Source organism: Triticum aestivum, chromosome 4D, assembly GCF_018294505.1.
Source record: "Triticum aestivum cultivar Chinese Spring chromosome 4D, IWGSC CS RefSeq v2.1, whole genome shotgun sequence".
In the NCBI taxonomy this organism is placed as follows: Eukaryota; Viridiplantae; Streptophyta; class Magnoliopsida; order Poales; family Poaceae; genus Triticum; species Triticum aestivum.
The window spans coordinates 496,524,157-496,548,147 of record NC_057805.1 but is presented as its reverse complement, the minus strand read 5'-3'; positions in this window follow the sequence as shown (position 1 = coordinate 496,548,147).

Genomic DNA, 23,991 nt, shown 5'->3' with positions numbered 1-23,991 from the left:
CTTTAACGCACCGAAGCTGCGTCCCCTGTAAGCTTCTCCTTGTTCGGCAATTTGAAGGGACACAGCAAAGTAATGCTAGTCCATACTGCCTCCTTTCCGGTTAATATGGCTTAATTTCAAACGATATAAATAAACTGTCTGTCACTGTATATTTGTTAAAATATGGTCAGTGGACTTCATAATACGCTCATTGCGCTCAATATATACATTTTCCGGTGTTTATATGGTCACTAGCTCACCCTGGCTGAGTATGTGTGTGCATGCATGTGTAGGTTGAGCACTTGAGCGTGACCGTGTGTCTTCCCTCGTGTGCTCGGACATGCATGCTTTGTCAAAACGTTGGAAGCAAGGTTTAATCATTCATTGTTCACACATGCATTCCCGATATTAATACGTTGGTAAAGACAATTTCTTGAGGAAAACGAACCCATGAATTGAGTACCATGGGGACCAATAAGGCAGGACAGAGGGAGTACAAGTAGTGAACCGGAAGGAGGGAGTGGGTACTAGTAGTACTACGTAACAACGTGCAATAACAAAATTCCTCTGTGCACATCCTGTCTACGTGTCATGCAAGAAAATAGAGATAAGTACAAGTGAGACTCAGGAACGGTCATACACATAGGGGGAGTATGTGTAGGGGCCACTAAGGAGCAGTCCAATCACACAATAAGTTAGTCGGAAGAAGCAACCATCATTTCACTCTTCAATGACATTTACGCAATATAAAACGGTTGATATGGAGAGAAAAAGAAAACCACTAGTATATATACACTAGCAGGAGCCTAAGCTACAAGCCTGCTTGTTTGGGTTGCTCTCTTCACAAGCATAGAACGACGTTGGGAAAGGGAACGATGTTCTGCGTAGGCGCAGTCGACATCGGCGAGGGAGAAAACCCACAGTCGGTGCGTCCCAATCGGGTGTCCCCACGGTATGGGCCGATGCCGCCTCCCAACCGCCGTTCTAGCTACAGCCTGACATCCCAGGTACATCTTCCTTTTGGAGCCGGCTTGCTCCACTGCCGCAACTCCCCACGTAACTCCATCGCCACGCCGATCTTTCTCTACTTCTACCCGCTTCTATTTGTGATGAGTTTATGTCTCATGAACTAGTGCCAGTACTATTATTCTAATCACACTTCTTCAATATCTTTGCCATCAGGGATGCTCAACTGGATTTTAGTGGAACTGCACAAAAGCATTGTATGAGGGTGCCAGCCGTCTTTCCTTCGACAGGTTCTACCTAGCCAGGAAATTAAATCCTGTTTAGGGTTTAGGGTTTAAGCCGTAGTGACCCCATCAGTAGTTTTTCATTTGTACACGCTCTCACAACTTTTGTCTTTAGTTGTGAAGTAAATATTGGATATCATCTTTGAAACATTGAGATGCATCAGCATACGTGTTAGTTTTCCTTTGTAATTGATGGAATGTTGTAACGGGGCAACCTTGGAGTACGATAACTTTGCCGCCTGCTTGTCGATGGATCGCGCCATGGAGTACTAGCACTACTGGAAGAGATTGACGAGTTGGGGGAGGACAGCTAGCTGTAGCACGGACTCCCAAGAACTTTTAACATGCATGGTGTGGCCGGCTATTGCGACCTTTGAACGCACAGCAGTCGCGTGCACCAGGAAGCGACACGGGCGGCGCTCTCTCGGTCGGCGCGCCGCTTTAATGCCGGTGCCAGTGAGAGGTCGCGTCCGCTCTGGCCGGGGATGAATACGACACTGACCGTTTCGGGTGGGAAGCACGCGCGGGTGATGAAGAGGGTTCGGTTTGGTCAGGAGCGGGCGTGGCAGTAGTCCGGACGCCCGCAAATAAGAGATGTTGTACATTAATATTGCTGCGTTTATAATTTACAACGTAAATAATGTGCCAGTTGGACAAATATGATTGGAGATGGAGACGGAGATGGGGATGGAATTTTACGTAAACACGGATATGCATGTCTATGTCTATGTGTGTGTGCGCGACGACTCTCGCGACCTGGAAGTGGGGGCGTGTTTTTGATCGAGTTTTCTTTCTTGGTACGTAAAAAAATTGACAGTCAGTTTTCGTTTCCTTTTTTTGGGAACACGCGTATTCTATTTAAAACCACTGCCATGGACAGTTTTTTTACTCCATTGTATATATAGCCTCTTGTTTGATAGGGTTTCTCGCCTCTCGCTCTCTCACCCTCTCGATATCAAAACAAGATGACAGTGTCCACTCTATCTCTCTCCTCACCGGTGGTCACAGGTCCGGCCGAATCCCGTCCGCTGCGGGAGGTGACGAGGTGCAGCGTTGACGTTGTCGCCGTCGGCGATGGAGGAAGCCGATGCGCACCGTCCTCTCGGAGTCGGCGCTGGCGCGGACGAAGGTCCTTCGTGCTCTTGTTCACTACCGTCGTGTGGGCAGATCCCGCCCGCCCGCCTAAGCGACATCTCGCCCACCTAAGTTATAACTTCTTGTACTGGTCCAGCTCCCCAGGTCGCTGCATGCGGGTTTTCTTCTATGCGACTACTCCCCAGCTCCCCATGTACAGTAGCTAGGGTTCGTCGGCTGGTCCAACATCACCTACTATGATAGAGGAAGCACCACTCGAAAAGTTGTCCTGGTTTATGCCTCAGTGGAGGTATACATGATGTTTCGACAAAGAGTACATGGTGGTTGTGCGGTTATTGTCCATATGCTCCTATTGCTGCTGCTAATCTAATAGTACTATCACTGGTTAAATGACTAAATGCTTTCTTTCTTGGGTATCCTGGTTTAGTTCCCATCAAGATAATCATGATGCTTCTGTTTGTCGGTGTACTTTTCATTAATTCTTATTGACAATTGAGATGTCGCTGTTAATCTTGTACAACTGCCAAAACAAATTAACAACACTATATCCCTTTTTTATATTTTTGCAAACAAGGACGCGTATCTCCATACCCGGGCATGTCGTCCTAAATTTTAGTGGAACTGCACAAAATTGGATGGCCACTGTTGTTCCGCCTCACTGTCCTCTGTCACGTGGTTCTTCCTTCCTCGTGCTTGATTACTGAGAAGAAACAGACCACGGTGAGGATTTGTCGAACTTCATAGGTGCCTCACCCAAACTTGATGCCAAATGGATGATGCATGACCATGATGACCTATCAATGCTCATGGTTGCGCCTCATGGTTGCATCGGCTAGTGAAGCTGATCGATTTTCCATGAAAAACAAGCTGTCTTCCATTAGTACTCTTTGCTTGTTACCCACAAAGATGATATCCTTCATCAGTTCACCTTGGTTGCGTTGGAGACGCAGTCGTCTTTCACGTTGGTGCAATTTTATCACACAATTGGCTATGAACTAAATGTTTCCTCGAAGAAGGATCGACGTTGGTACTAAGAGCATAAGTTTTGTATTGATTTCTAAGCCTTCTCACAACTTTGTCTTCAGCCCCATTGTATTTTTATTTGTCCAGCTATTAACTTTCATTAAAAAAATGGTGTGGACTAAAAACCCGGATGGACATAGTAGCCCTCCATTTTTATTTACTCTGCATATTAGATTTGACTGAAGTCAAACTTTGTAAAGTTTGACCAAGTTTAGGCCGAACACAACAAACCAATTATTGAGAAAGGGCAAACTGTACATGCTCTCAAACCTTTCCGACAATTGAAATTAAAATTCTTTATTTGTACACACTCTCACATGTTTTCGATAATTTGGCGCATATGTGGTTGTTCACTTAAGGGAGGGGGATGTAACGCACGTGAAGGACAGGAAGAGCGACCAGGACGCGTGGATCGTTAGTTCATCGGAAGTAGTAGTTTTCTTCACTGGCACGTTAAATAAAGAGTTTTGTTTCGTAGTTACACAATTTAAAACGATTGGAGAGAATAAGAAAACCACTCCACTATATATTAGTAGAATACACGAGTACTATATGGACGCAGCTTCATTGACTTAGTGTACCCGCCTTTGGGTGTACGACAGGTGGGCCCAAAATGTGGCTGGCCCACCTGACAGACAGCCAAAGGTAGGTGCAGTTAAGGCACTCGAGCTCAGTCCATAATAAATTATATATACTATATAAGCTGGAGCCTCAGCGCTTGTTCGCTAGCACTAGTAGAAAAAGGGGCTTTTACCCTGGTTGGTAAGGGCCTTTTGTCCCGGTTTTCGAACCGGGACTAAAGGGTCGTTACAAAAGCCCTAACCCTTTAGTCCTGGTTCTTACACGAACTGGGACAGAAGGTCCTCCACGTGGCCGCTGCTGCCAGCCCAGGCAGGGCCTTTGGTCCCGGTTGGTGCCACCAACCGGGACCAATGGCAGGGCCTTTTGTCCCGGTTGGTGTCACCAACCGGGACCAATAGGCATCCACGCGTCAGCATTCCAGGGGCTGGGGTTTTGTTTTTTTTGAAAGGGGGGGGGGGGTTGGGGGGTTTTGGGGGGTTAATTTAGGTGTTTCATATATTGTGTTAGCTAGCTAATTAATAGAGAGAAGTGTCCTCTCTTATCTCCGTGCTTGGTCGACGCTACGTACTATATACGTATGGAGAGGACTAGACACGCTAGCTAGTAAGCAAATGAAGGAAACAGAAGATCGTCATGAACATATGCATACAGAGAGAAGTAATATCGACCACCTCTCCTTCTCCGAGAGATTGGTCGAACAACAAGTTCTCGTATATCTATCTGACACTACCGGCTACATATATACAATAATTATCTCTTACAATATAATCTCCTAATTAAATTGTAAGAACACAGGGTCCACATAGTATTCTCCGTTTTCAGCGATCACGTGGTCAAGGAAGAACGCCGCCAATTCCTCTTGAATTGCTCGCATACGATCTTCTGCTAGAAGTTCATCCCGCATCCGAAACATCTAATTTGAAGAAGGGGGTCAATACATATATATATGAATAAATGAAACTCGACACAAATGATGGTAATAAAATAAAATTGTGAATATTATTGCTTACGCACTTCATATTGTTCGTCAGAGTAGCCCCGCTCACAGGTCGTGTGGCGGATAGACTCGCAAACGTAGTATCCACAGAAATCATTCCCTTGTTCCTGCCACAACCACTTTAAAAGAAATAGAGATCAATCTAACTGATAAGCAAGCATGCTAAATGGTATTGATGAAACTAGCGCTTGAATCACTAGGAGATGTGCGGAACATGCTACTATAGTACTTACTTTCGGGTGTCTAAATTGCAGCTTCTTCGGCAGTCCCGGAGCTTTTGTGGTGAATTTTCTCCAAACCCTGCCAGACAAAGAAAACAATTACTTGATATCAGGAAATGAACAAAGTTGCTGATATGGTGGATAATGATCGATTTAACTTACTTCTCGAGCATTTGAGTCATGTCCGCATAGTCCTGGGGATCTTTTCGTCTCGAGTCTAAGACGATTACTACTCCCTGCTCAAGCTTAATCTCTAGGAGAATATAGTGGAAGCTGCGCATGCATGCATAAGTCATGAATTACATTACCATAACCAGGACTAATAAGGGAAACCGAATATGGACAAGACAGTAACACTCACTTGAAGTTGTAAGGAAAGAGTATTATATCTTTGTTTTGATTAATACCAACGATCGTAGCAAGTTGGCCTCGGCTTCTTTGGCATGTTTTTCAACCGTATATGCATCTATGAGATTTGTGTTAATGAACCCAATATCACCGATTTGTCTTTTCTTCAATTCGGCGATCTTCAATCTGCATAATATAGTGAGGATAATTATAAATACATGCAATGAAAGAGCTGACCTATATAGAGAGACTTAATGACAGAAGTACTACTACTTACAGATAGTAGCAAGTGATCATTGATTTATCGAGGGCCTTTTGATTGAAAAACTGGAAGAACTCCTCAAATGGAACATTCAGCAGTTCAATTCCAACGAGGTCATGCTCCGGTTTAACTCTCAGCGTCAAAGTATTCATCCCATCAGACTCTCTGCAGGTTTTCATGTACCAATCATGTAATCTTCGCATCATCGTTGTTAGAGATCTTTCATCTTTGACGAGAGGCTTCCCGTAATGGTATTTCTGTTCGTCCACCTCCATGATTTCATAATGTACATCGTCGGGCGGGTAATCTCCAAGATTGTTATAACCGGCCACCATCCTCGGATCATTAGCGATGATGTCTTTAGACACCTTGAGCGGGGGGCACGATTGGTTCGCTTGTTCGCCGAGCTGGGCAATTTTTTTCCCAGTTCGTCGTTCTTTTAACCTTTGATCACTGGCAGTACTTCCCGACCGCTCCGCTTCGACAAATGTCTTTGCAATAATGCGCTCATAGTTGCCTTTTGGCAGAGACTTTGGTGGTTTTGTCAGGGCATCCAGAGTGCGCTTCGCTTTCACCGGATCTACCTTCTCCTCCGGAGGTGGATGTTTCTTTGCTTTCACCCCTTCAGAGAAGTTCTTCACTTCGGCTCGCACGATCTTCGCGTTCTCCTCCTCGGTCCTCTCGTGTGGTAACCTCTCTGGAGTCTTCAGAGAAGGACCGAATCTGTATTGCCTCCCGCCTCTCGCAGCTGTACTGCTAGACGCCGGCAGAGCAGACAGAGCGGCTGCGGCTGTCTTCTTTCCTTGCTTACGAGGCGGAGGAGAAGGACTACGACGCGCCGGAGCAGCCGGAGTGGCGGCGGGTCTCTTCCGCCCTTGCTGATGAGGCGGAGAAGGAGGAGGCTGGCTGCTCTGGCACGCCGGCGCAGGCGGAGAAGGAGGCGGAGTGCCGCCACGCGCCGAAGAAGGAGGCTGAGTGCCCTGATCACTCGCCGGAGGAGGAGGCAGAGGAGGAGGCGGAGTGCCGCCACGCGCCAGAGAAGGAGGCTGAGTGCCCTGATCACTCGCCGGAGGAGGAGGCGGCGGCGGAGTGCCCTTACTCGTCGGAGGCGTCCAGTTCGGAAGGTTAATGAGCTCCTTCCGCCATAGGCACGGAGTCTTCAGAGCTAAACCCAGCCGAGTCTCCCCTTCACTGGTAGGGTGGTCAAGCTGGAGGTCCTCAAATCCCTCCGTTATTTCATCCACCATCACCCTAGCATATCCTTCTGGAATCGGCCGGCAGTGGTAGGTTGCGCCAGGTTCAGGAGGTAAAACAGAGCCAACAGTCGCCTTGACTTTGAAGTTCTGCCATTCCGCCATAAGGTGGCAATGTTGAGACTCCATGATAGCATCAACGGGGTAGCTAGCAGGAGCCGTGAAGACATGCTCCGGCTGAAGCAGCTCGGTGGAAGCCACGCTGCTTCTCCGCTGAGATGGCGGGGTAGCTTCGGGGGTAGTTTCGGCATGTCGATTGCCGTCTCGTTCCTCTAGCACTTGAACCCTTTCGTGCAGCTTCTGAATTTGGATCTGCTCCATTTTTTTCCTCCACTCCTGGCTTTTGTAACCGCCTGCGTCCGGAAAACCAGCCTTCCACGGAACGGAGCCTGGCGTGCCTCGTGTCCGTCCAGGGTGCTCAGGATTCCCGAGGACCATTGTGAGATCGTCGTTCTCTCTATCTGGAACGAATGTCCCTTCCTGCGCTGCACTGATATATTGCTGAATCTTCTTGACTGGTATTCTCAAAAGCTCGTTCGTCCAAACGCACCTCCCTGATACAGGGTCCAAGGTTCCGCCAGCCCCGAAGAACCAAGTCCGGCAACGGTCTGTCCAGTTCATTGTCTGTGGTTCGATCCCTTTTTCAAGCAGATCATTCTCAGCCTTGGCCCACTTAGGCCGTGCTTTGAGGTAGCCACCAGACCTCGTGTGATGGTGAAGCTTCTTCTTCGCAGCATTCTTCTTGTTTGTCGCTGACATCTTCTTACTCTTTTTCGATGTCTTGTGGGCCACAAATGCGGGCCAGTGATCTCTGATCTTCTCATACCGGCCGATGAATTCTGGTGTCTCTTCTTTGTCGACAAACGTTTTCAGCTCATTCTTCCACCTCCTGAATAGGTCTGCCATCTTCTTAAGAGCATGAGACTTGATTAATTGCTCTTTAACTGGCTTCTCCGGATCCTCCTCTGGCGGTAGGGTGAAATTTGCCTTCAGCTCAGTCCAAAGATCATCTTTCTGCATATCATTGACATAAGATACCTCAGGGTCTTCCTTCTTAGGCTTATACCATTGGTGGATGATGATCAGGATCTTGTCCCTAACTAGAACCCCGCACTGAGCAGCAAATGCATCCTTTGTCCGGATGGGTTCAATCGGTTGGCCGTCGCGCGCGATTGCTGTGATCTCAAACCTTTCATCCGAGCGCAACTTTCTCTTCGGGCCTCGTCTCTTTACCGAAGTTGTGCTCGATCCGGAGGGCTAGAAAAAAGAAGAAAGACGAGTGTTAATTAATATGTGTACATACCAAAACAATGAATGCATCAATTAGCTAGTCAGCACAGGCTTAACTAATATATTTACCTGGCCGGACTCTGTTCGATCACCGGAGCCGTCACCACTGGCTCCTTCTTGCACCAGCATTGGGTCACCGGAGCCATCATAATCATGTCTTTCCTCCTCCACTCTTCGATCACCGTAGCCTGCTTCTTCACCCTGTTCTTCCAGACCATCATTGTCGTTAAGATACGAAGAGATATCACCTCCGGCTAAGATTATGTCCCCCAACACCTCTTCTGCTTGCTCGTCTCGTCCGAGCTCCATTGTTTCTGCAAATATTACAACATGGCAATTATTACACAAACATGACAACAGGTGGATATATTAGTGCAAACGTAGACCTAGCTTATTCCGGGTTCGGGGTGGCCTCGGCAACGCTTAAAGGGTAGGGGCGCGACGGGAGGGGGTAGGAGACCGACATCATTTTTTTCTAGGGTTTGGGTGTCCTCGAGAGTTTTCGTCGAGCGAGAGGGCCGGGGGGTGCTCCCGTGGTATAAGTTATCACGGTCGAGAGGGGGTATAAATATCGACCGTCCATCATGTCGAAGTTATCTGGGAGGGAGTTATATATATCGACAACGACGACATACATACATGGGAAAATAATGTTATCGGGGAGGGGGTATATCGACCCCCCCACGTGTTGAAGTTATCGGGAGGGGGTTATATCGACAACGACGACATACGTACATGGGAAAATAATATTATCGGGGAGGGGGTATATCGACCCCCCCTCGTGTTGAAGTTATCGGGAGAGGGGTATATCGACGACGACAAACCCGATAAAACATAAGAAAACGAAGAAGAAATAAAAAGAGGAGAAGAAGAAAGGAATAGAGGAGAAGATCAAAGAAAAAAAGAAGAAAAGAAAAGAGGAGAAGAAGAAAGGAATAGAGGAGAGAAGAAGAAAAAAATAGAATTTTTTCTATTTTTTCTTCTTCTCTTCTATTCCTTTCTTCTTCTCCTCTTCTTTTTCTTCTTTTTTCCTCTTCTTATTTATTTCTCCTCTTCTTCCTCTCCTCTTCTTCTCCTTTCTTCCTCTTCTTATTTTCCTTTTTCCTCTCATTCATAAAAAAATGTTTAAATAGAAAATTTCGAAAAAAAGTAAAGGTTTTGCCTAATGCATTGTTCATATGAATATACAAACATTTGCATATTCTACAATAATTAATATCACCAAAAAAAATCTATGAACAGAAAAAAATCCTAACTTTTCTAAAAATCTATCTTTTGCATATATACATGAACATATATATACACAGAGAACATATATACATACATATATACATTTTTATAAAAATGCAAAAAAAGATCTAAAAAAGGACATATAAACAGATATACACACATACATATACTCATACATATACATATAATCAGGAAAAAAACATCATATATATGTGCAGAAAAAAATCGGGAGGAAGGGGGTAGTGCCGGCCCTGACCAAGGCGACAGCGGCGCGTCGGGGCAGGGGCAGAGGCGAAGGCGGCATGGTCGGGGCAGGGCGAGGTAGAGGCGACAGCAGCGTGGTCGGGGCAGCTGGGGCGACGACGACGTGGTCGGGCCAGGGGCGCGCGGCGTGGTCGGGGCGGGCCGCCGGCGGCATGCTCGGGGAAGGGGCGGCTGCGCGTCGACGAGGCAGCAGAGGGCGGCGACGGTGTCGACGGGGCGAGCTCGGGCAGCCTGGCGGCATCGTCGGGGCGGGGGAACTGATGCAGAGATGAATCTGAAAAACGCTAAGTGCTTTCTTATATACTGAGAGCATTGGTCCCGGTTCGTGGCACCAACCGGGACCAATGCCCCCCTTTAGTCCTGGTTGGTGCCACCAACCGGGACCAATGCCGCCCTTTAGTCCCGGTTGGTGCCACCAACCGGGACCAAAGGCCTCTTTTCAGCAGCCCAAAGGGCGGGAAGCGGCGGCCTTTGGTCCCGATTGGTGGCACCAACCGGGACTAAAGGGGGGGCATTGGTCCCGGTTGGTGCCACGAACCGGGACCAAAGGGTGGCATTGGTCCCGGTTGGTGCCACCAATCGGGACCAATGGCCTTGCACAGCGGCGTGGTGGTGGGAGTTTAGTCCCACCTCGCTAGCTAAGAGAGAGCCGCGCCTGTTTATAAGATGCGGTGCGCCTGAGCTGTCTAGCTCCTCTCTAAAGCAGGCTTACAGGCCTAACCTCTCTGTACATGCCTGTGGGCCTACTGGGCCTTCTGCGAGCCTGAATCCTGGCCCATGGATGGGTTTCTACTCGTATTCAAGCCTTGGTGGCCCAGTAGGTGGCATAATTTTTATTTTTTTCCTGTTTTTTTGTTTTCTTTTTTGCTTTATTTATTTTGTTTTGTTTCTACTTACAACAAAAAACTTATTTATTTTATTTTATTTTGTTTCTAATTACTTATTTATTTTACAGTATGATAATTCTTTTTGCTATTAAAGTTTCTAACAAAAAAAGTTCTTTATGAAAATTATTTTTGCTTTCAATGATTTTGAACAGAAAATACTTCGATAATTTTAGTTGCATCAATTTTATATAATTTTAGTTTCAATAATACTAGAGGTTGCTTATAATGTTTTGAACAGAAAATACTTTGATAATTTTAGTTTCATAAATTTTATTTATCTTATTAAAGTTTATTTTATTTTGTTTCTACTTATATATTTTATTAAAGTTTATATTATTTTGTTTCTAATTACTTATTTATTTTATTTGTTATTTTTCATGCACCATTTTCATGCATTTACTGATTATTTTGAGCTATAAGTCCCTAAAATTGAAAAGCATTTCAAATGAACTCTGAAAAGGTTGAAAGTTGGCATGGTATCATCATTTCATCCACATAGCGTGTGCAAGAAAGTTGAGAGGATTACGGCAAAAACTGGATGCACTTCATTTACAAAACGGACAATCTCTTTCGAAGTATCAGGATTTCATACGGAAACTCGTCTGTTACAAAGGGATTTCATTTTTTAAACTTATTTGAACTCCTGACTTTTTGTGTGTTCAAAATGCACCATTCAAAGCCACATCATCAATTTTCAACCCTTTCTGACTTTATTTGTTATTTTTCATGCATTTACTAATTATTTTGAGCTATAAGACCCTAAAATTGAAAAGCATTTCAAATGAACTCTGAAAAGGTTGAATGTTGGCATGGTATCATCATTTCATCCACATAGCATGTGCAACAAAGTTGAGAGGGTTACGGCAAAAACTAGATGCACTTCGTGTACAAAACGGACAATGGTATCATACTCGTCTGTTACAAAGTTGGCATGGTATCATCATAATAGTTGCGGGAGAAAGTCTTCACTTTTTCTTCGCTTGTGTCATTTGCTTATTGCACCGTAACCATGGATAAGCTTCATCGTTTATCAGGATGCTTGGGTCAGCCTTGACTTTGAAGGGAGGAATTTCATGAAACTTTTCATAATCTTCAGACATGTCTGTCTTGCCCTCCACTCCCAAAATGTCCCTTTTTCCTGAAAGAACTATGTGGCACTTTGGCTCATCGTATGATGTATTCGCTTCCTTATCTTTTCTTTTTCTCGGTCTGGTAGACATGTCCTTCACATACTTAACCTGTGCCACATCATTGGCTAGGACGAACGGTTCATCAGTGTACCCAAGATTGTTCAGATCCACTGTTGTCATTCCGTACTGTGGGTCTACCTGTACCCCGCCTCCTGACAGATTGACCCATTTGCACTTAAACAAAGGGACCTTAAAATCATGTCCGTAGTCAAGTTCCCATATGTCCATTGTGTAACTATAATATGTGTCCTTTCCCCTCTCGGTTGCTGCATCAAAGCGGACACCGCTGTTTTGGTTGGTGCTCTTTTGATCTTGGGCGATCGTGTAAAATGTATTCCCATTTATGTCGTATCCTTCGTAAGTCAATACAGTCAAAGATGGTCCCCTGGACAACGAGTACAACTCATCACAAACAGTGGTGTCACCTCTGAGACGTGTTTCCAACCAACTGCTGAAAGTCCTGATGTGTTCACATGTAATCAAGTCGTCACACTGCTCCGGGTGTTTTGAGCGCAGACTGTTCTTGTGTTCATCGACATACGGGGTCACCAAGGTAGAGTTCTGTAGAACTGTGTAGTGTGCTTGAGACCATGAATATCTGTCCCTGCATATTATTGAGTCCCCTCCAAGCGTGCCTTTTCCAGTCAGACTCCCCTCATACCGCGATTTAGGGAGACCTATATTATTAAGGCCAGGAATGAAGTCAACACAAAACCCAATGACATCCTCTGTTTGATGGCCCATGGAGATGCTTCCTTCTGGCCTAGCGCGGTTACAGACATATTTCTTTAGGACTCCCATGAACCTATCAAAGGGGAACATATTGTGTAGAAATACGGGCCCCAGAATGACAATCTCGTCGACTAGATGAACTAGGACGTGCGTCATGATATTGAAGAAGGATGGTGGGAACACCAGCTCGAAACTGACAAGACATTGCGCCACATCACTCCTTAGCCTTGGTATGATTTCTGGATCGATCACCTTCTGAGAGATTGCATTGAGGAATGCACATAGCTTCACAATGGCTAATCGGACGTTTTCCGGTAGAAGCCCCCTCAATGCAACCGGAAGCAGTTGCGTCATAATCACGTGGCAGTCATGAGACTTTAGGTTCTGGTACTTTTTCTCTGGCATATTTATTATTCCCTTTATATTCGACGAGAAGCCAATCGGGACCTTCATACTAAGCAGGCATTCAAAGAAGATTTCTTTCTCTTCTTTCATAAGAGCCTAGCTGGCAGGACCTTCATACTGCTTCGGAGGCATGCCGTCTTTTTCATGCAAACGTTGCAGGTCCTCCCATGCCTCAGGTGTATCTTTTGTCTTCCCATACACGCCCAAGAAGCCTAGCAGGTTCACGCAAAGGTTCTTCGTCACGTGCATCACGTCGATTGAAGAGCGGACCTCTAGCTCTTTCCAGTAGGGTAGGTCCCAAAATATAGATTTCTTCTTCCACATGGGTGCGTGTCCCTCAGCGTCATTCGGAACAGCTAGTCCGCCGGGACCCTTTCCAAAGATTACATGTAAATCATTGACCATAGCAAGTACGTGATCACCGGTATGCATGGCGGGCTTCTTCCGGTGATCTGCCTCGCCTTTGAAATGCTTGCCTTTCTTTCGACATTGATGGTTGGTCGGAAGAAATCGACGATGGCCCAGGTACACATTCTTCCTGCATTTGTCCAGGTATATACTTTCAGTGTCATCTAAACAGTGCGTGCATGCGTGGTATCCCTTGTTTGTCTGTCCTGAAAGGTTGCTGAGAGCGGGCCAATCGTTGATGGTTACAAACAGCAACGCGTGCAGGTTAAATTCCTCCTGTTTGTGCTCATCCCACGTACGTACACCGTTTCCATTCCACAACTGTAAAAGTTCTTCAACTAATGGCCTTAGGCACACATCAATGTCATTGCCGGGTTGCTTAGGGCCTTGGATGAGAACTGGCATCATAATGAACTTCCGCTTCATGCACATCCAAGGAGGAAGGTTATACATACATAGAGTCATGGGCCAGGTGCTGTGATTGCTGCTCTGCTCCCCGAAAGGATTAATGCCATCCGCGCTTAAACCAAACCATACGTTCCTTGGGTCAGCTGCAAACTCAGCCCAGTACTTTCTCTCGATTTTTCTCCACTGCGACCCGTCAGCGGGTGCTCTCAACTTCCCGTCTTTCTTAAGGTCCTCACTGTGCCATCGCATCCACTTGGCAGGCTCTTTGTTTCTGAACAGACGTTTCAACCGTGGTATTATAGGAGCATACCACATCACCTTCGCAGGAACCCTCTTCCTGGGGGGCTCGCCGTCAACATCACCAGGGTCATCTCGTCTGATCTTATACCGCAATGCACCGCATACCGGGCATGCGTTCAGATCCTTGTACGCACCGCGGTAGAGGATGCAGTCATTAGGGCATGCATGTATCTTCTGCACCTCCAATCCTAGAGGGCATACGACCTTCTTTGCTGCTTATGTACTGTAGGGCAATTCGTTATGCTTTGGCAGCTTCTTCTTCAATATTTTCAATAGCTTCTCAAATCCTTTGTCAGGCACAGCATTCTCTGCCTTCCACTTCAGCAATTCCAGTACGGAACCGAGCTTTGTGTTGCCATCTTCGCAATTGTGGTACAACCCCTTTTTGTGATCCTCTAACATGCGATCGAACTTCAGCTTCTCCTTTTGACTTTCGCATTGCGTCCTTGCATCGACAATGACCCAGCGGAGATCGTCATCATCGGGCACTGGTTCCTCTTGATCTTCAGCAGCTTCCCCCCTTGCAGCATCATTGGGCACATCGTCTGGTTCCTCTTGATCTTTAGCAGCTTCCCCCGTTGCAGCATCACCGTATTCAGGGGGCACATAGTTGTCATCGTCCTCTTCTTCTTCGCCGTCGTCCATCATAACCCCTATTTCTCCGTGCCTCGTCCAAACATTATAGTGTGGCATGAAACCCTTGTAAAGCAGGTGGGTGTGAAGGATTTTCCGGTCAGAGTAAGACTTCATATTCCCACATGTAGGGCATGGACAACACATAAAACCATTCTGCTTGTTTGCCTCAGCCACTTCGAGAAAATCATGCATGCCCTTAATGTACTCGAAGGTGTGTCTGTCACCGTACATCCATTGCCGGTTCATCTGCGTGCATTATATATAATTAAGTGTGTCAAAAACCATTACAGAACATCATGAATAGATAATTAAGTGACCAAATTAATAGAAGTTCATCATCACATTAAAACCAAAGTACACACATTGTTCTCATCTAATAACATATATATAGCTCTCTAGAGCATCTAATTAATTAAACCATACGTTGAAACTATGTAAAACATTTCAATGCGAAAACAAATGCGATCATAATCGCAACCAAGGTAACAATTGATCCAACGTCATAATGATACCAAGCCTCGGTATGAATGGCATATTTTCTAATCTTTCTAATCTTCAAGCGCATTGCATCCATCTTGATCTTGTGATCATCGACGACATCCGCAACATGCAACTCCAATATCATCTTATCCTCCTCAATTTTTTTTTATTTTTTCCTTCAAGTAATTGTTTTCTTCTTCAACTAAATTTAACCTCTCGATAATAGGGTCGGTTGGAATTTCCGGTTCAACCACCTCCTAGATAAATAAAATCTATGTCACGTTGGTCGGCATATTTGTCATAAACAATAAATGAACCAAATAGTTATAAAAAGATAATATATATACCACATCCGAATCATAGACAGGACGAGGGCCGACGGGGGCGGATACCAAAACCATCGCACTATGTAATAAGAAGGAATAATAAAAGTAACAAAATTAGACAAGTATCTATCTAAAGTAAGAATTTTTTTTCTTTCAGAAAGAAGATAAGAACAAGAGGCTCACCACGGTGGTGCTGGCGACGAGATCGGCGCGGGCGATCGACGGCGGTGAAGACGGAGACGGGACGTGACGGACCGCTAAACCTAGACAAATCTCGGGGAAAATGGAGCTCGGAGGTCGAGTTTCGAGAGGAGAAAGATTAACTAGTGTGGCTCAAGCATTTCATCGAACACCTCATGTGGATAGGAGGTGAGCTAGAGCACCCAAATGCCCTGCCCTCGCCGGACGGAAAAAAACAGAGCACTGTGGAGTGCTCTGCTGTGGCGATGGGGTATATATAGGCAACTCATTGGTCCCGGTTCGTGGCACCAACCGGGACTAAAGGGGGGGCATTGGTCCCGGTTGGTGCCACGAACCTGGACCAATGCCCCCCTTTAGTCCCGGTTGGTGGCACCAACCGGGACCAAAGGCCTTGTGCTGCCCTGCGTCAAAAGTTTAGTCCCACCTCGCTAGTTGAGAGAGCTCGAGAGTGGTTTATAAGCGCTGCTGCGCCGACCCTCTCGAGCTCCTCTCAACTGCAGGCTTTCGGGCCTAACCGTTCTCTTTGCCTGTGGGGCCTACTGGGCCTTCTGCGGGCCTGAATCCTGGCCCATGGATGGGTTTCAAGTCGTATTCAGGTCGTGGTGGCCCACTAGGTGGCATAATTTTTTTCCCTGTTTTTTGTTTTCTCTTTTGCTTTATTTATTTTGTTTTGTTTCTACTTACAACAAAAACTTATTTATTTTATTCCATTTTGTTTCTAATTACTTATGTATTTTACTTTATCTATTTTATTTTTATTTATTTTACTGCTGCTATTTTTATTTATTTTACTGCTGCTATTTTTATTTATTTTATTAAGGTTTATTTATTTTTATTTATTTTATTAAGGTTTATTTATTTTATTTACTATAAAAAATGAACATAGATGCGCCTATAGAGAAAATTCAACCTAAATTCATAATAAATTTCTAAGAAATTCAAAGAAATTTACTCTGAATTTAGGTCAAATTCCCTGTATAAGGGCATCTATTTTCACTTTGAGAGGAGCTCAACAAGGCAGAGAGGGACGGGCTTATAAATCGGTGTGAGCGCCCTTCGGTTGGCGAGGTGGGACTAAACTCTGACCGCTACTAGGACCAACCCTTTAGTCCCGGTTTGTCGTATGAACCGGGACTAAAGGGTGAGCCTCTGGTCCCGGTTCAAGCCACCAACCGGGACCAATGGTGGTGGGCCAGGAGCGAGGCCCATTGGTCCCGGTTTGTCCCACCAACCGGGACCAAAGGGGCCGAACGAACCGGGACCAATGCCCCCACGAGGCCCGGCAAGCCCCTGGCCGCACGAACCGGGACCAATGCTCACATTAGTCCCGGTTCGTGACTGAACCGGGACTAATGTGAATATTGCCCTGTGACCAAAGCCCAGTTTTCTACTAGTGTAGGGCTTGCACTCTCCACACTCTCGCCGCACTACATATATATATACACGCTGGAGGCTCAGCGTTCCTTTGCTAGGGTTTGCTACATATATATATACACGTAGCATGTACACGTACGTACAGCAGCCAGGGTGCAAGAAAGTAAATACGGCCACATACATACATACGGGCGCGGTCTCGAACGCCTACTCGCGCATACGTATGGCCAGGGCTCGTGTACATGGCTGGGTCAGAATGGAGAAACTGCGCCACCGTCTTGTTCATGGGGAGGCAACGAAATGTGTTGTGTTCATCGGGAGGCAACGGAATGCGTGCTATTCATCGGGAGCCAACCGGCTTGGACGGAACAACTAATGAAAATGAGGCCCAGCGTACCGCAGAACGGAGGAAACGGCCTTGTGTTCGACTGGCCACGGTCGAAACAGGATCATGTTCATTGGGAGGGGTCTGGCGTACGGCAAAACGGAGGAAACTGACCTCCTACGGTCGAAATGGGGTCTTGTTGATCGGGAGGGGTGTGGTGTACTGCAAAACGGAGGAAAAGGACTTGTGTTGTAGCGCTACGGTCAAAACGGGGGTCCTGTTCATCGGGAGGGGTGTGGCGTACCGCAAAACGGGACTCCACGGGATACTGTTCATCTCCACCGTCGACCTCCTCCAGCCTCCACGGGCTACTGTTCATCCACCGTCGACCTCCTGCAGCCTCCACCTGCGACTGTTCATCCACGACCTCCTGTTCATCCAGCCTCCACCGTTCCTCCACCGGCTACTGTTCAACTAGCCCTCTCCCCGGGGTCCTGTTCAACCACCCCTCCATGGGCTACTGTTCATCCAACCCTCCACTAGCTACTGTTCAACTAGCCCTCCACGGGGTTGTCTTGTTCATCCAGACCTCCACGGGGTCCTGTTCATCCACCCCTCCACCGGCTCGATCGATCGGGGTCCTGTTCATCCAGCGGCAACACCACGGGTTCCTGTTCATCCAACCCCCCACCAGGAACTGTTCATCCAGACCTCCAACAACGCTCATTATTCATCAAGAGGCAGCAGGTCTGATCGGCTTCAGTTAGCAGCAGTAGCGAAGGAACCGCTCGATCAGGTTCAGTTAACAGCCATTGATCGATCACTCGGGTTCTGTAACGTGTAGCCTGCAGTGCAATCGCTCGGGTTTAGTAGGCGGACGCCTCACTCGGGTTCAGTTAGAGCCCAATGCCTCGCACCCACGCGCGTATGTGTATGAGAGAAACACGCATCGCTCGGCCCCCGACCACCCACTGTACCGGGAACTCCCCGATATTTTCCGCGCCCTCGCTTCTACCATGATTTTTTCCGTCATGGACGGCCCAAAGAATGTCATGCAGCTGCATCTCCGGCCCGCCCAGGATGAAAAGCCCATTTTTGTGTCATGATTTCTTGTCATAGCAGTAGGAGCCCAACACATCTATTATGATACCAGGTTTGTCACAATTATCGTCGTAGAAGTGTCATAAGCATGACAGAAAAAATTTCGTTCGGCCCAAAATGTCACGGATGTGTCTTTTTTTGTAGTGAATTTCCCATTGAGGTGAAAACAGTGAACATAATATATGCCACGCATATCCCCAAGAGGGAACGCAAGCACGCACTAAGGGACGTCTATGCTGTAGAGCTAGTCGCAACAAAATTCAACCCCTGGTCGGCTTGTTCGATCACCTTCAATCGTAAGGACCACCCGACCAGCATCCGTCACGGAGGTTCGGCCGCTTTGGTCCTTGATCCAATCATCGACGGATTCCATCTCACACGAGTCCTCATGGACGGCGGTAGTAGTCTTAACTTGATTTATCAAGACACGGTCCGCAAAATGGGTATTGACCCATCAAGAATCAAGCCTACTAACACCACCTTTAAAGGAGTAATACCTGGTTTAGAAGCCCACTGCACGGGCTCAATAACATTGGAAGTAGTCTTCGGTTCGCCGGACAACTTCCGAAGCGAAGACTTGATCTTCGACATCATCCCCTTCCGTAGTGGCTATCACGCACTGCTCGGACAATCTGCCTTCGCTCGCTTCAATGCGGTCCCACATTATGCTTACTTAAAACTCAAAATTCCTGGACCCCGCGGCGTCATCACAGTTAATGGAAACATGGAGCGCTCCCTCTGTACCGAGGAGCACACCGCGGCCCTCGCAGCCGAGGTACAGAGCGACCCTATCAAGCCGCGCACTTCATCGGCCATCAAGCCCCTGGACAATGTTAAACGAGTCCGGTCCACACTGCAGAACGACAGCTCGGTTCATCCTCAGCTCGACTAGCAATTCGGCCTCCATCAAACCCCCCATCTAATCACGGCATACATACCGCGCGTGCATAACTACGCACTAAAAATACCTTGGGCAAGGACGGAGGCACACCAAGGACAAGGTCCACAATATGGCTCGGCCCTATTCGGACCTTAATCTTCTTCTTTTTGTTCTCCTTTTTCTCTTTTATCTCTTATTTCAGGTTCTTTAAAACCTAAATCAATTTTTGGTGGTACAAGGGCCCTTTCCCAGGCCCCTTCTATATACACGATCATTGATCCTCTTAAAAGGATCCTACACCAAGGTGCAAAGCGGCGCATACGTGCGGCAGGGTGTCCAAAGGATCTTCAAGACCACCTTTTCTTTTTAGGACCTGTATACAGCTTTCCCTTGTTCAAAAATTCTTGGCATGTAAAATAGCCTTGATGCTTATAGCATTCTCTATAAGAGCACATTTTGACGTATCAATCAGACTATAATGGAAACAATTTTGGGTATTGGCTTATTTCATGATCTGTATTCCCTCTTCACGTCAGGCTGGCGTATACACCTCGGCATGATTTAAATTGCCAGGGGCTCTATTCAGCCACATATATTTTCCAAAAAAAAAATCCGAACACTTTTACAGTATACTTCGGCGTCCCGAACACTGCATTATATGCATCGGCTCCGAATCATGTCTTTGGTCAATAGCTGGGTTGCCCGGCTCCTTTGGTACCACCTGACGTTCCACTTGTTCAGCTAAGGTAGTAACACTAGTAGAAAAGGGGGCTTTTGTCCCGGTTGGTAAGGGCCTTTAGTCCCGGTTTTTGAACCGGGACTAAAGGGTCATTACTAATGCCTCCCCCCTTTAGTCCCGGTTCTTACACGAACCGGGACTAAAGGCCGTCCACGTGGACGCAGCCTGGAGCTCCACCTTTAGTCCCGGTTGGTGTTACCAACCGGGACTAAAGGAAATTTTATGATATTTTTTTTTGAATTTTTTTTTAAATTTTTTTTGGATTTTCAAATTTCTGAATTATTTTAACCTCTAATCTCTAATCACCACCCATCATCACTGCTCAATTTATCCTCTAATCTCTAATCACCCCTCATCATTCCAAATCATCTAACTTCCCGGACGGTCACCCATCCTCTCACTACTCCAGCTTGAGCACGCTTAACTTCCGGGTTCTATTCTCCCTCGTTTCCAAGTCTGCACTTGTTGTTTTCCTGACAAAAGTAAGATGTCAATTCTATTAACCCTCAGGAATTTAGCTTGAGCATGAAGTGACACATTTCACTGTTTGAGTTTGAAACTATTGTTTTAAAAAACAATAATTATTTAGTAACACTAATATTTCTAGAATAATTAGTTTGACCATTGTTTGACCACAGTTTGACCACAATTTGTATTTTTTTGAATTTTTTTGCATCTCCAGATCTTAAAAGCCCCATATCTTTTTTTCTGTTAGGTTTTTGAGGATTTTGAAAATGTTTAACGGGATTCCCCCGTTAAATTCGGATGTAACTTTTCGAGTAGATGATTTTTCATATAGAAAACTTTTTCATCCGAGTTCGTATGCAAAAGTTATGCCCATTTTAAGAAATTCCAGAGAGATTTTGCAAATAAACTCGAAATTCATATTTGTTAATTTTCCCAACAACTAGACCACATATCACATGGGAAACTTATTTTATTTTATTTTTTGACATTTCCATCATTTTCTTTTGTTTTTTCTAGAACTGAAAAGGCGGTCCACGGGGGGGGGGGGGGGGGGTAGAGTTTGATGGGCCCTTTAATAGCAAAAAGAATTTTCATAAAGAATGTTTTTGTTAGACATTTTAATAGCAAAAAGCATTATCATAAAGTTTTTTTGTTAGAAACTAAAATAACAAAATCTGTTTTTAATAGAATCATAAAACACAGTAATAACGAAATCAAAGAATTCAAATTTGAAAACTAATGGCACTAACAGAAAGTTTATAATTTTTGTGACCTAAAAGCAAAAAGAATTAAAAAATAAAATTTAATAATATAAATAAAAATAGCAACAAAGAAAAAAAAGTGCCATCTACTGGGCCACCACGGCCTGAATACGACTAGAAACCCAACCATGGGCCAGGATTCAGGCCCGCAGGTGGCCCAGTAGGCCCACAGGCACACAGTGTACGGTTAGGCCCGAAAGCCTGCAATTGAGAGGAGCTCGAGAGGGTGGGCGCAGCAGCGCTTATAAACCACTCTCGAGCTCTCTCAACTAGCGAGGTGGGACTAAACTTTGGCCGCGACGCTGGCAGCACATGTCCTTTGGTCCCGGTTGGTGGCACCAACCGAGACTAAAGGACTAACCTTTAGTCCCGGTTGGTGCCACCAACCGGTACTAATGGGCATCGCACCCTTTAGTCCCGGTTCGTGGCACCAACCAGGACTAAAGGGCCCAGGTGAACCGGGACTAATGCCTTAGCCGCACGAACCGGGACCAATGCTCACATTAGTCCCGGTTCGTGACTGAACCCGGACTAATGTGAGTATTGCCCTGTGACGAAAGCCCTGTTTTGTACTAGTGTAAAGGGAGAACTACTGTGATTGTGTTTCTGGTTTGTCCGGTCAAACACCTCAATAGAGAAAGCCGAAAACTGACTGTCATGATATAGCGAGAGCTGGTTAGCGGTTCGGTGACTTACAAAATCTCTTGCGATTTTTTCCGCATTGTGCGAAGGACTGGCCTCCACCTAGTCACGCGCCTAAGGCATCCAAGTTCGGATGAGACGCAGATGCACCAGGGGCTAGCTCATAGACCCATTGTTATACTCCTATGGCTAAGTGAGAGTGATAAAGCCGCATAGTCCGATTGCCTGGTTCACTGCACAGACACCTCCTTTACGGACCAAGACGTTGGGTCAAGTGTGGTCATGTGCTATTCCAAACACCTCCGTAGTATCTACATGGGGGCTGAAGCCGACGACTGGTAAACTTTCAGAAATAAAAACGGCCGCATAGGAGGAAAATAATTTCAGATAAAGGCACAAATATAATACAAAGCCTTGGTCTATGAAACAATGTATGGGTAGCCCGGATACATTTATTCAAACATGACGTCCTTCCAGCACTGACCCTCTACTATCCGGGCACCCTCCAGGACATCATCAAAACACTGCTCCGGTTTGCGGTGGTCCTTGCCTTCGGGCGGGCCCTCGGTCGCGACGACGGTGGCTTTGATCTTTGCCCATTGCAACTTGACACGGGCGAAGGCCATCCGTGCACCCTCCATGCACGCCGAGCACTTGACAGCTTCAATTCGGGGCAGCGCTTCAGCGAGCCGCTTCACCAGGCCGAAGTAACTGCTAGGAATGGGTTCGGTTGGCCAGAGCCGGACTATGATGTCATCCTATGCAGATCCGCCAGCTGCATCATATGATTGTTCAACAGCGTCATACGCTATGGCGCCAGGTACTATGACCAGGAGAGCTTCTCCGTGGTGTTCCCCTCTTGGGCCCGGAAATACAGTGCGGCATCGACAGCACTCTTTGGAAGATCCGCAAAGGCATCTGGAGAACTCCATAGTCGAGTGAGAAGGGCATATATCTGACCGCCGAAATTACGCTGTAAAAGAAAGGGCTTACCAGCCGCTATCTTTTCGGCCTGCTTGATCTCTTTGTGAGCCTCCCGGGACTCGGTCCGCGCCTCCTTGGCCCCTGGAGAGCCTTGGCGAGATCGGCCGCTTAGGCCTTATTCTTCTCAAAGGCTTCGCACCTGCTGGTGGCATCCTTGAGCTCTTGCTCCACTTCTGTCACCCGCTCCTCATACTAGCGGCGGGTGACCTGCTCGGCCTTTAGATACGCAGCCGCTTTTTTAGCAGCCGCTTGGCTCATCCGTGCCTGCTAATTGGCTTGGGCACGGGTGCTCTTCAGGGTCTCGACCTTGACCGCACTACCTGGAATAATGATCAAGGCAACATATGAGATTAGACTCCGCATTGAAATATTATTTTAGGTGTGTAAACGTTTTTTCAAAACATACCTTGCGCCTCATCAAACGTCCATTAGAGGACGGATGCGGACGAGATCCTTATTGACTAGCTCCAGCTTCCGCTTGAGTTCGGATACTTCGGCGGCCTGGGCGGTCGCCACTAATAGTGAAGCCTGTTTATCAAAATAGACAAGTACGTTATCTCCTGCGAATATTACTTGATACTCTGTTCGGCCTTTTTTCAAAAGCCGAACAGGGTCTCAGGGTCTACTATCTATACGCACGCATATTTTTTGCATAAGTGGCCAAGAATATTACGTCGCATACCTCAAAGCATGTTAATAGGCTGGTAATGGCTTCGTTCAGCCCGCTTTTGGTGGACTGAACCTTCTCAACCACCATACCCATCAGGGTACGGTGCTCCTCCACGACGGAAGCACGTTGCAGTGCGTCCATCAGAGGGTTTGGTGCCTCCGGATTAGTGGAGGTCGCCGTCAGAGTGGGCGCTCCCCCCTCCTTTGAAGGGGGTTGCTCACTCGATTCCGGAGCCACATGGGTCTTCGGAATGGTGTTCCGTTAGGGGCCGGACCGGTCA